The following is a 13,432-nucleotide window of genomic DNA, read 5'->3' as shown; positions in this document are numbered from 1 at the left end:
AAAATTAAAACTGTCACACAGCTATTGCTACTTTGGACTACTTATGCCTCTGAATAAAGAAGCAAACAAGTATCTCTGGTGTGAGAAACACTACAGGTGTTATGGTGGCAGTCATCAAGATAAACAGTACTCAGGACATCTCCTTAAAATGTATGAATAAATAAGGTATGTAAAAACTAATGGACACTATATAATAAGTGACCCATAATCTAATAAAGTCACAAAAGTGAAAGAACAGTTTGCACTGGATTGGTTAACAAAGAGCTGGATAAATATGTGAGACTTTAGTTGTGTCATAAATATTAAACTTATTCCCAGCTCTCCAAAATCTGAATTCTAGACTAATGAACAAGCTCTTTTTGGCCTAGAGAAGCTGTATGAATGTTTATTATTTTTCATATATCTCTTGCATAAGGGGATTTTGGCTCTCCCTAATAACACATATATATAATCACTCAGGTGACTGAACTAAGCACAATCTATATGTAAGTACATGTTTTTGTACTCTCACTAGTTATATACATATTATGTGGTGAATCAGAGTAGAAGAATTAGTCCATATTTTTTATCAAAGGGCCTATCATAATGATTAAAAGACTGAAACCAAGTTCTTGAACTGGAACGTATTTGTAATTGCCATTTTGGGTCACTATTATTAAATCAAGCACAAAAAGTCTATGGGATTGGCAGAATAAGAAGGACATAGGAGAGTAGGGACATATGTAGGCAGATTGTATACTATAGGATTTGGATTTTAAAAGTTCTGGGAAGAAGAATAAGACAGGGCTGGAGCTAAAAAGGGAGGGGACTTCAAACAGGTATCTTAAAACAGCTAAATCATTTTAGTGGTATTTTTATCATTATTTCCTTCTTTGCTTATCTTCCTGGCATGACCCTTCAGTTTGCTGACCCTTGCTCCTTCATTTATCTCTCGATTTGTCCCTGTGGAACATGAAAATTAAGTTTAAAAAAAGTGATCACAGCCAACAGACCCAAGTAGTTTTCCCCTTATGATGTTTTCATTCTTTACTGAACAGATAAAGGAACTGGAAACCTTCCCTTAGCACCCACAAAGAAGCTCTACTCAATCTAGGCAATTGTTTTTAAGAGTGGCTTTGTTGGTGGGCTCTTTGTGGTATCATGGGAAAAGAACTTCTAAGGGAACACATGTGGAAGAAGTTTAAATGGAGTGGTGAGTTTTATTCAGGTGAAGGGAAATAATATACCTTCAAGGATGTAGTGAGTCGACAGGCTCTAGCAGCAACTTCCCTGAGACTCCTGATAATCCTCCATATATTTTCTTGGTTCTTGGTAACAAGAACATTGTCACTCAAACTATTCAACCCACTTCCTGATTTCTCCTAAATTTAAACTGTGCCCTCCCCCTAACCAATCCCTTTCCTGGGCCTACTGGGATTTGTACCCTTATGTAATCTGATTCTTTTTTCAGATTTTCCCAGATTAGGCTCGGCTCCTTATGGTCACTATCTTTGTTCCTACTGTGCAAGCTTCAAAGTAGAAGCACCTTCCCCATGCCACCTAGACTTCTATTGCGCATGTTCAAAGTTCTGCTGTCATCTGGTGTCTACTGTACATGTACCCAACAGAAGAAATCCTCCCGCTGCCCCACTTTCCCTGATAATCCAGTACCAAGCAGCCAGTTCCCCAGGACGATTTTTCCTGCCTGTTCCAAAGATTAAGTTCCCTTGGCAAGGGATGTGGTCATTTCCTGGAGTGTGTGACTAAATCTGTGAATACTAGAGCTTGCTAGGAAATCAAGCTTAATGGAATGCTGTGACTTCCTAATGAAGCAAGCCCAATACCAGATTCAGCTTCCCAGTTAATAAAGCTTAATATCTGGTACCACTTGTTCCCTCCCTTTATCCATACTATCTACACTAACATATTTCTTCCCTGAGGAACCCTGGGTCCCTTGTCACCCTACATGGGTAAATGGATGGAAGTTTCATCTTCTGGAACTTCTTCCTGCTGTCAAGAAGTGTGGTTCTGCCTATCCCTGGGCCCACGGCTTCTTACTATCTTACTATTCTTACTACCTGCCAAAGAAATAAAGGGGTGAAAGGGAACGGAAGCCTTTACGTAGGGAGAGGGGCTTGTGGTCAATTTATTGCTGTCCTTGGGAGGTAGCATCAAGAGGATGTGCTGCTGAAAAGCTCGCATCCTTGTGGTGGAGTCATCTTCAGTGTGATAACTTCTAGATGGAAGGCTTTCTCTTTTTTAGAAGGAACTTCAAGCTCTTGGGGGCTTGGCAGTCATAGGCATGTATATGAACTTCCTTTTCAGGATTTTTTGGAAATACTCAGAAGGAGCGGCTAGGAGGACCTAATAGGGGCCTTTCCATTTACGTTGTAGTTGATCGGTGGAAGAAACTTCCTTCAAGTTTTGAGAAGGACTAGGTCACCCAGGTTAATTTGAGTGGGGAAGGAACTCTGGTTGAGCATAGGCAGAATTTTGTTGCCAAACTCAGCCAGAGCTGTTTGTACTTGCTTTAAGTTAGTTAAGTATTTGACAAGTTCATGAGTCTCAGTGCCTAATATAAATTTAGAAGTTAACAAAGGCCTCGTATATAAAATTTCAAAAGGGCTGAAATTAAGATTGGCTTTTGGGCCTGACTGGTGGTGGCTCAGGAGATAAAGTGTCAACCCTGAGTGCTGAGGTCTCTGGTTCGAAACCCCAGGGCCAACAGGTGGTGCAGCTGGTATGGCTGTTGTGACTGGAGAATGGATTCAGCTTGAGCCTCCCTACCCCAGTCAAGGCACATAAAAGAAGCCATCAAGTCATAACTAAAGTGAAACAACTAAGAGATGATACTTCTCACCCTCTCTCTCTAACATCAATTTTTTTTTAAATGGTGCTGAAAACCTTGGAGATTTACATGCAAAAAGAAGAAGAAGAAAGAAGGATAAGGAAGAGAATCTTGACACAGAACAACTATCTTTCACAAAAAAATTTTTGTTAAAAGATAGTTTGGGGGTGATGCTCTTAGTCTAAGAAGATCTGTGGGTAAGAGTTTCTTATGTCCCTTGATACAGCTTGGCTAGAATATTCTTGAGAGTCTAATTGGCTCTTTAAACTTTTCCTGAGGATTGGGGTCTCCAACTAGTCTTGGAGATAATATTGGATGCCTAAGCAGAAGAAATTTTTTGGGTAATTCTAAAAACAAAGAACAAGACATTGTCACCTGTAAAGACTTAAGAAGTCCAAATAGGGGAATGATTTATTTTAGTTCTAGTAGAATATTCTTCTACCCAGCCTGTGAAAGTGTCAATAAACACTAGTAAATATTTCTGTGATAAGGTGGCATTTGAGTCAAGTCTGTTTGCCAATCTTCTCTTGGGTATCTTTGGATATGGGCTAAGAGGCAGGAAGTCTGAGCCCTCCTCCCAGGGTATTAGTATAAGATAATTTGCAAGCCTTTCTAACTTCCTTGATAATCTTGTAGCCCAAGTCTCATAAAAATTCTATCAACTAGTGAGGTCATTGCATCTCTACTTAAATGAAAGGGATCGTGAAACCCCTAAATGATTTTCCACTTAGACATTTGAAGGAGGAATAGTTGGTGGTTTAGTCTCACCATCCCTCGAGATTTAACTGATATCTCTGTTTGTGAGCCTACTCATTTCCTTTTCCGTGTATTGTGGCCTCTGTTGGGGACAGAGTTCTGTGGAAATGGGCCAGCCTGCAGCAGGGCCAATTATAAGGCAGCCCCTTTTGCTGCCATATCAGCTAGGTTACTTTCTTCAATAATATCTGTGTCTCCCTTTTGATGCTTTTTACAGTGAACTACAGCTTCCTCCACAGGTTTTTAAACTGTTGTCATTAAGGTGAGAATTTCCTGGTAATGCTGGATAGGGGAGTTCCTTGCTGTTAAGCGTCCCCAAATTGCTTCATGGGCATGTAACATGAGGAAGTCACACTTTTTCTTTAATTTTTAAATTTTATTTAGAAAATTAACTTTAACAGGGTGACATTGATCAATAAAGTGTACATAGGTTTCTGGTGAACATTTCTATAGCATTTGAACTGTTAATTATGTTGTGTACCTATCACCCAAAGTCAAATCATTTTCTGTCACCTTATATTTATCCCTCTTTACACCCTTCCCCCATCCCCACCCCCCTCCATCCACTCAAGTCCCCTTTCCCCTCCCCCACACTCCCTTCCTCATGATAACCACTTCACTTTTATCTGTGTCCATGAGTCTCAGTTTTATATCCCACCTCTGTGTGAAATCACACAATCCTTAGCCTTTTCTGATTTATACTTATAGTCTGTGTAAATACTGACTCTTTGTCCCTTCCCCAGTTGTAGGGCTCTAGTTAAGGCAATAAGCCAAGGTGTTAGGAAGCAATGGTCAGGCTTCAGTTGATGGAGGTCTACGATCAAATATCCAATGTTCTCAATTTCTTCCTTTCTAAAACTATTGCCATCAGTGAACCATATTTTACCTGGATTGTATAGTGGCTAGTCTATCAGATCAAGCCTACTTAAATAAACTTGTTCTATTACCTCTATGCAGAAGTGTAAAATCCCTCCTCTTTCCTCCACAGGCAGAGGGGTGGTTGGATTAACCGTTTCGCATACTTTGGGAGTCACCTTAGAGGAATCTAGTAGTAAGGCCTGATATCTAGTGAGAGACCTTCTTGTTAAACATTGGTAACCCTTAATTTCTAAGACCCTCTGGACCTGGTGTGGGGTGAGGACTTCTAGTGGCTGTGCTAGCATTAATTTTGTGACTTTCTCTATGGACTGCAATGGCCCCTAAACATCCTGGCTATCCTCCTGCCACTGAGCATAATTGTTTTAAAAAGTAGGCCACTGGCTATGTTTCTGGCCCTAACTTCTGGGTAAGAACTCTTAAGGCTATTCTTTGTTTCTCAGCCACATGAAAGTAAAATGACTTCATAAGATTTGGAATTCCCAGTGCAGGGGCTGTTGTAAATCTTTAATTTTTTTTTTCTGAAGGCCTGCAGATATGTGTTTGTTCATTCAAGCAAGTCACTGTTAGAGCCTTTTAGGAACTCGTATAGTGGGTTTGCAATGAGTCTAAATCCTGGTATCAAGATTCTACAGAAACTTGCCATGCCTAAAAAATGTCTTGAGGTGCTTTTTTGCTTGGGTTGGTCTCATATGTAAAGTAGCTTCTTTTCATTGGACTGAAAACTTTTGATGACCAAGGCTGACATGGCTAAGATAAGTTACTGTTTGTTTAAAAATTTAGGCTTTGGCAGGGGAGACTTTGTATCCCCACCCTCCCAAGAAATTGAGGACCTAAATGGTGTACTGTTTGATTCCTTCAGGGTGAGGCTACAGATCAGTAATTATCTACCTATTGAAAACAGCCACAGAATTCAAAGTAAGTTTTCTGATTTCTTTTGCAACAATGTTGCCAAATAAATATGGGTTGTCCCTGAAGTCCTGCATCAAGACTGTCTATGTGATCTGTTGGGTTACCTTAGTGACTAGTTCAGTCCATTCAAAGGCACATAAAAATTGAGACTCTGGCTATAAAGAGATGGAAAAGAAAGTATCTGTAAGGTCTAAGACAGTAAACTTGGCCTTGACATTTGTTATCTGGGTTAGAATAGTGTATGGATTAAGTACAATAGGGTACAAGGGAATGACTATCTCATTTATGACTCAAATGTCTTAAGCCATTTTATATTTATTATTTGGCCTCAAGATAGGTAGAATTGGGTATTTCAGGAAGATTGACATGGGATATGAGACCATGTTTTATCTACGTGGGGCTGGAACCTTGCTTGGCCTCTGGTCTAACAGGGCACCGACATTTACATGGGAATTTAGTCTGATTCTTGAAAGAAATTTTAACTGGTTGAGTGAACTTAATTCAACCTGGGATTCCCATGTCCCAAACCTGGGGGTTTAATTGGTCCCATATCTTAGGAAGATTGTGTGAGACTAGGGTTCATCAATGGGACACAACCTAGCTAGAAATAAGCCATAGATTTCTTGTAGACTTAAAGTAGTTCCTAATATAGCCAAATACTGTGTGTGTGTATCTTCTTAACGACAGACATAGACATTAAGGCACAATTTTAAATCTACAATTCACTAAACTGTCTTCCCAAATACAAGGGAGAAGCTCAGTAAAGCAATTAGATGTTACCTTTTCCTCTACCCCATGATAGAGAATGTTTTTGAAGACAAAGGGAGAGAATAAGAAGTTAAAACAGAGCAAGTGGCTCCTTTATCAATTAAAAATTGAATAGGTCTGTCTACCATATCAAGGACTACCTGTGGCTCCTATTCTTTGATTTGGATGTTTCTTTGGAAAGCCTTCAAAAACTGCAGGCCATTTCAGTTCTCTAATACTAATACCATTTATGGAGATGAGCTTCCTCCGCATCCCCTTCAGAACAGAGGCATCTTCCAGTTCTCCTTTTTCTTATAGAAAGGTCAAAGTGCCATAGGTGTTTTGGAGCCATTGTTTTAGCAGCCCTTTTCATGACTCTCTCAACTCCTATGGTCTAGGCTCTCACAGGAAAAGCATACTCTCTCTCTTGGCAATTTCTGGGTAGGGCAACCAGTGGGCTGTCATTGAGGTGAATCTGCCATTCATTGAGCAACAGCCAAAAGTTTGGCATGCCTCCTTTTCTTGTCCTTCTTAACCCAATCTCAGTTATGGAAAACAGAGAAAGATAAACCCATGTAGGATTAATGCTGGACATTGACCTTTCATGCCTCTTGAAAGATGGTCCAGGGCCTGGGCCCATTCACTCTTGAATATGTGTCATGTTCTGCCAAAGAACAAACAGATCTTGAAGAAGGCTTTAGTTCCCTGACTCCCAGCATTTACGCTTCTTGCCTTTGGTTTTGTGCCACAATAGTCTACCTGCTTTATAAGTAAAACTGCCGCACATCCAATGTGGATTTTGCTTGCTTGATCAGCCATCAGTGAGCCTCGAAAACATTGGTACATAAAGACACATGCACCCTCATGTTCATCACAGAATTATTCACAGTAGCCAAGACATGGAAACAACCAAAGTGTCCTTCAATAGAGGATTGAATAAAGAAGATGTAGTAATTATATACAATGAAATACTACTCAGCCATAAGAAATGATGACATAGTGTCATTTATGACAATATAAATGGACCTTGAGAACATTATACTGAGTGAAATAAGTAAATCAGAAAAAGCTAAGAACTGTATGATTTTACACGTAAGTGGGATATAAAACTGAGACTCATGGACATAGATAAAAGTGAAGTGGTTGCCAGGGGAAAGGGGTTATAGAGGAGGGGTGTTTGGTGGAGAGGAGCAAAGAGGAACAAGTATGAGGTGATGGAGAGTGATTTGACTTTGGGTGATGGGTATATAATATAATCAACAGTTCAAATGTTATAGAGATGTTTACTTGGAATCTATGTACTCTTATTGATCAATGTCACCCCATTAAAATTAACTTCCTAAATAAAAAAATAATTGTAAAAAGTAAAAGAAGACAAAGGAAGCTACTGTTCAATACAGGGCCTTGATCCCAAATGGTGAAGTTTTAGGCATTATGGAAGAATTATTTTGAAGTGGACCTTCCTGATCCATCCATCTATTACCAGGCTAAACATTAGTACTCTGTATAGGTATATAGTTCTACAAAGACGATTTCCAATTTTAATCCAAAATTATATACCAGTTACCTAGAAGATGACATCTGAAACTAAATTGCTTAAAGCAACTATAGGAGTAACACTTTAGAAAGTGTGAAAAAATAAAAACCTTATTTTTTATATGGAATGTAACTCATTCAAAATCTTCATTTCAGAAAGCAATACTGAGGCTACAAAGCAAAACCACAGGTTCTTATTTCACTTCCCATAGAGCTTCCCATAGAGTAACCAGCCAACAGATTGTGAAGTTAATTTTTTAAAGGAACCGTACTTATTGGGTCACAGCCACAAGATCTTAAATATATGATTTCCATATTCACAGCTCAGTGAAAACAAAATCCTTCTTTTTGGTGCTGATATGTGAGGCAAGTAGGAAATTTAGTGTTTAAAATGTCTCTGAGACTCATCCTACCATACCAAATCTGTAAGAGTCACTAATTTCAGAATCATTTGAGAGTTCTGTCTTTGCCTGTTTGCATGATATGTTGCTGAGCAGTTTTTTCTGGGAATTATAAATATGAGGGAGAAATAAAGTTGACATACAATAAACTTCTTATGTTTAAAATGCACAATTTAACAAGACACATGTATATAGCCATGAAACTAATATGACAATCAAGTTAATAAATATATTCTTCATCCCTAAAAGTTGTCTTATGCTCTTTGTAATAAATTCTTCCTTTCCATCCCTCTATTCCTAGACAACCACAGAGCTGTTTTCTGTTTCTACAAATTAATATGCATTTTCTAAAGTTTTCTACAAATGGACTCATATAAAATATATTCTTTTTATATGGCTTCTTTTATTTAGCATAATTACTTTCATATTCATTCATGTTGCTGAGTGTACATATAATTCATTTATTTTTATTACAGAGTAATATTTCTTCCTGAGCAGTTTTATTTGAGCTCCCTATATCTTGGTGACAGATTGAGATAATAGAATCCATGAAAGGCTCTCATTTAGAAGCCCTTGTTCAGTTACACACACAGTGTAGTAAAGAATGTAGTTGTAGAGTCAGGCCTACTTAGCACTATCATTTTGTGTGACCTTAGACAAGTGGCATAAACTCTCTGAGTCTCTGCTTCCTTATAGAGTGGTATTGAAAAATACATTAGGTAATATAACTATGAGAACATGTAATATGCTTAGTCCAGGAGTTGTATATTATAAGGACTCAGTAAAGTATAGCTATTAAATTGCTCTGGAGTACTGAGGACCCGTTCTGTCCTACCTCTACCCCAAGCATTGGCTCAGGTATAACAATTCCTTAAACTTTACTTCTACTCACACTTCTCAGCCCTTTGTCCTAGGCTCTTAGCTTCAAAATACTGAACCACTGCCATCTCTGGCTGAAGCAATGAAGGAATTGTTTCATTTGGTGATCCTTAGCCTGACATTGAAGTCCTTCCATGAATTGGCACTGATATACCTGTATCTTTTACCTGCTGCTATTTTCCTGCATCTGCATTATTGTCTCTGTCTACTCACAATGCTTCTTCATTTCACTCTATCTCTGCTTATCCAAATTTTGCCTGCACTTCAATGCAAGAAGTGAGACTGGAAAGATTCATATATCATAAGAAAACTAGTTGTACCTGACCAGGCAGTAGTGCAGTGGGTAGAGCATCAGCCTGGGACACTGAGATCCCAAGTTCGAGACCCCTAGGTGGCTGATTTAAGCATGGGTTCAACAACTTGATCACAGGGTTACAAGTTTGAGTAGGATCATAGACATGATCCCATGGTCATTGGCTTGAAGCCCAAGGTCACCAGCTTGAGCTCAAGGTCACTGGATTGAGCAAGGGCCCACTGGCTCATCTGGTGTCCCCTGGTCAAGGTGCATATGAGAAAGCAATCAATGAACAGCTAATGTGCTCCAACTGTGAGTTGATGTTTCTCATCTCTCTCCCTTCCTGTCTATCTGTCCCTATCTTTCCCTACCACTCTCTCTCTTGCTAAATAATAAAAAGAAGAAGAAGCAGAAGAGAAGGAGGAGGAGGAGGAGGAGGAGGAGGAGGAGGAGGAGGAGGAGGAAGAAGAAGAAGAAGAAGAAGAAGAAGAAGAAGAAGAAGAAGAAGAAGAAAAGAGGAAGAGGAAGAAGAAGGAGGAGGAGAAAGGGGAGAAGAAAGAAAGAAAGAAGGAAAGAAAGAAAGAAAGAAAGAAAGAAAGAAAGAAAGAAAGAAAGAAAGAAAGAACTACTTTACTTGATAAGTCATGGTGGTAGGACTCTTTTGTAACAGAGATTGTTTGATGCTATTACTTCTAATCCATTCTAATACCTTAACATTGAAGAGTTGAGTACTTATTGAAAGGAATTTTTTTCTATTATTTTAGTTCTTTTTTGTAAGATTTCTTAACAATACCACTCTCAAATGCCATCAAAGAAGAAGAAATTAAACACCATGGCTACACACAAAAAAAGACATAGTTCAAGAAGAAATCTCTTAAAAACCTCCAGAAACCAATCTGAATCACATGGAAAACTTGGAGGTAAATGGTAGATAATTCAAAACTGAAGTTCTGGAACTATTCAATGAGATGTGAGAAAACACTAATAGGAAATTTAATGAGCTCAAAATATAAAACAAATTACTGAACAAAATGAATACAGTACTTCATCAAGGAGATTAAAACTTTTATAAAAATAACCAAACAGAAATGAAGAAATTAATACATGAATTGAAAAATGAAGTAGCAAGTTTAGCTAATAAAACAGGCCAGATAGAGAAGAGAATCAGTGACATCAAAGATAGGCAACTACAAATGTTACAGAGAGAAGAAGAGAGACATTCACAAATTTTAAAAAATAATAGGGCTCTACCAGAATTGTCTGCCTCCATCAGAAACAGCAATATAATAATAATGGGTATATCATAAGAAGAGAGGGAGAAGGAAATGGAAAGCCTATTCAAACAAATAATTGATGAGAATTTTCCAAGCCTATGAAAAGAGTTAGAGCCTCAAATCCAAGAAGCAAACAGAACACCGAGTAACCTTAACCCAAACGAACCTTCTTCAAGGCACATCATAATAAAATTGTCAAAAATCAATGACAAAGAATCCTCAAGGCAGTTAAGGAAAAGAACATAACATATAAAGCAGGGGTCCCCAAACTACGGCCCGCGGGCCGCATGCGGCCCCCTAAGGCCATTTATCCGGCCCCCGCTGCACTTCTGGAAGAGGCACCTCTTTCACTGGTGGTCAGTGAGAGGAGCATAGTGCCCATTGAAATACTGGTCAGTTTGTTGATTTAAATTTACTTGTTCTTTATTTTAAATATTATATTTGTTCCCGTTTTGTTTTTTTACTTTAAAATAAGATATGTGCAGTGTGCATAGGGATTTGTTCATAGTTTTTTTTATAGTCCAGTCCTCCAACGGTCTGAGGGACAGTGAACTGGCCCCCTGTATAAAAAGTTTGGGGACCCCTGATATAAAGGAAGGCCCATTAGGTTTTCATCAGACTTCTCAGCAGAATCTCTACAAGCCAGAAGAGAGTGAACCCCAAACATTCAAAGTACTGAAAGACAGTAATTACCAGCCAAGAATACTATATCTAACAAAGTTATCTTTCAGATATGAAGGATAAATAAAAACATTTACAGACATATAGAAACTAAGGAAATTTATCACCAGAAAACACCCACTGCCGGAAATACTCAGGGGGGTTATTCAACCAGATATAAAGAACAAAACAAGTGAAAATGACAGGCAAAAGATCCAACAATGTCACAATTTTAAAAAAGAATAATTTGTGACAACAATAAAAAAAAGAGAAAGGATAAAGATATACGGTAGAAAAGGAAGACAGAGTGCAAAAGCACTAAGACAAAGGATTCTTGTACATATGAAAATTTTCCTCCTAATACCTTAATGGTAATTACCCACAAAAAAGCTACTACTAAAACACATAGCTTAAAAAAAAAAGCAGAAACAGGAGAAAGAAGAATGGAATACTACGAGACAAAAACAACTAATAGAAACACAAAAGAAAAGAACCAAAGGAGACCCAGAGCTACCAGAAAACAAAACATAAAATGGCTATAGGAAATCTTCAAACATCAATAATTACCCTAAATGTAAATAAAATGAACTCACCAATAAAGAGGCACAGATTAGCAGATTGGATCACAAAAGAAAATCCAACCATATGCTGCCTTGAAGAGACACATCTAAGCTGTAAGGACAAAAGTAGACTCAAAGTGAAAGATTAGAAAACAATCATTAAGCAAATAATACCAAAAGAAAATCAGGGATAGCCATATTAATATCTGACCATGCTGACTTCAAGACAACAATGTTAACAAGAGACAAAGATGGATATTTCATAATGATAAAGAAAACATCGTATCAAGAAGACATAACACTTCTTAATATATATGCACCAAATCAGGGAGCAACAAAATATGTAAGACATCCCCTAGCTGCTCTAAATATAGATACAGACAAAAATACAATCATACTGGAACATCTCGACTCACCATTGATGGCTTTAGATAGATCATCCAAACAGAAAATCAATGAAGAAATATTGGCCTAAAATGACACACTAGACCAAATTGACATAATAGACATTTAATGACATTTCATTCCAGAAGCCCAGAATATATATATTTTTCAAGTGTGCATGGAACATTCTCAAGAATAGACCACATGTTGGGTCACAAAACTAACCTCAGCAAATTGAAAAAGACTGAAATTATACCAAACAAATTCTCTGACCATAAGCCTTTGAAATTTAGAATTCATCTGCAAAAAAAAAATTAAAGAAACCCACAAAAATGTGGAAATTAAACAACATACTTCTAAAACATGGCTGGGTCAAAGAAGAAATAATAGGAGAGATCAAAAGATAAATACAGACAAATGAGAACTAGATAAGAAGTACCAAAGAAACCCAAAGTCAGCAGAAAAAGGAAATAGTTAAAATTAGAGCAGAACTAAATGAAGTAAGAAGATAAAAACTATAAAATATTAATGCAATGAAGTATTGGTTTTTGAAACGATCAACAAAATTGAAAAACCCCTGGTTAGACTCACTAAAAAATATATATATATAAATGATTCATGTAAACAAAATCCAAAATGTAAGAGGAGAAATTACCACATACATCATAGATACACAAAGGATCATACTAGAATATTATGAAAGATTATATACCCCCAAATTTAACAATGTTGAAGAAATGAATACATTTATATAACTATACAATCTTCCTAGACAGAGTCACAAAGAAGTGGAATACCTAAATAGGTTCATAAGTGGGGAGGAAATAGAAACAACTATCAAAAACTTCTCCAGAAATAAAATTTGAGAACCAAATAACTACACTAGTGAATTCTACCAAACATTCAAAGATTTGGTACCTATTGTTCTCAAAGTCTTCCAAAAAATAGAAAAAGAAGCAGTACTCTCCAACACATTTTATGAGGCCAACATACCTGATACCTGGCAAGGACAACACACACACACACACACACACAGATAACTACAGACTAATATCTCTAATGAATACAGATGCAAAAATCCTAAACTAAATACTACCAAATCTAATACAACAATAGATTACAAAAAACAATACATCATGATCAAGAAGGATTGATTCGGGAGCATAAGGATAGTTCAACATACAAAAATTGATCAAGGTAATACATACACCACATCAACAAAACAAAGAACAAAAATCATATGATCCTATCAATAGATGCAGAAAAAGCATTTGATATGATACAACATCCCTTTATGTTTAAAACAATAAAATCAAAATAAAAGG

This window comes from Saccopteryx leptura, chromosome X, assembly GCF_036850995.1.
Source record: "Saccopteryx leptura isolate mSacLep1 chromosome X, mSacLep1_pri_phased_curated, whole genome shotgun sequence".
NCBI classification, from domain to species: domain Eukaryota; kingdom Metazoa; phylum Chordata; class Mammalia; order Chiroptera; family Emballonuridae; genus Saccopteryx; species Saccopteryx leptura.
This window is presented reverse-complemented; position numbering follows the sequence as displayed.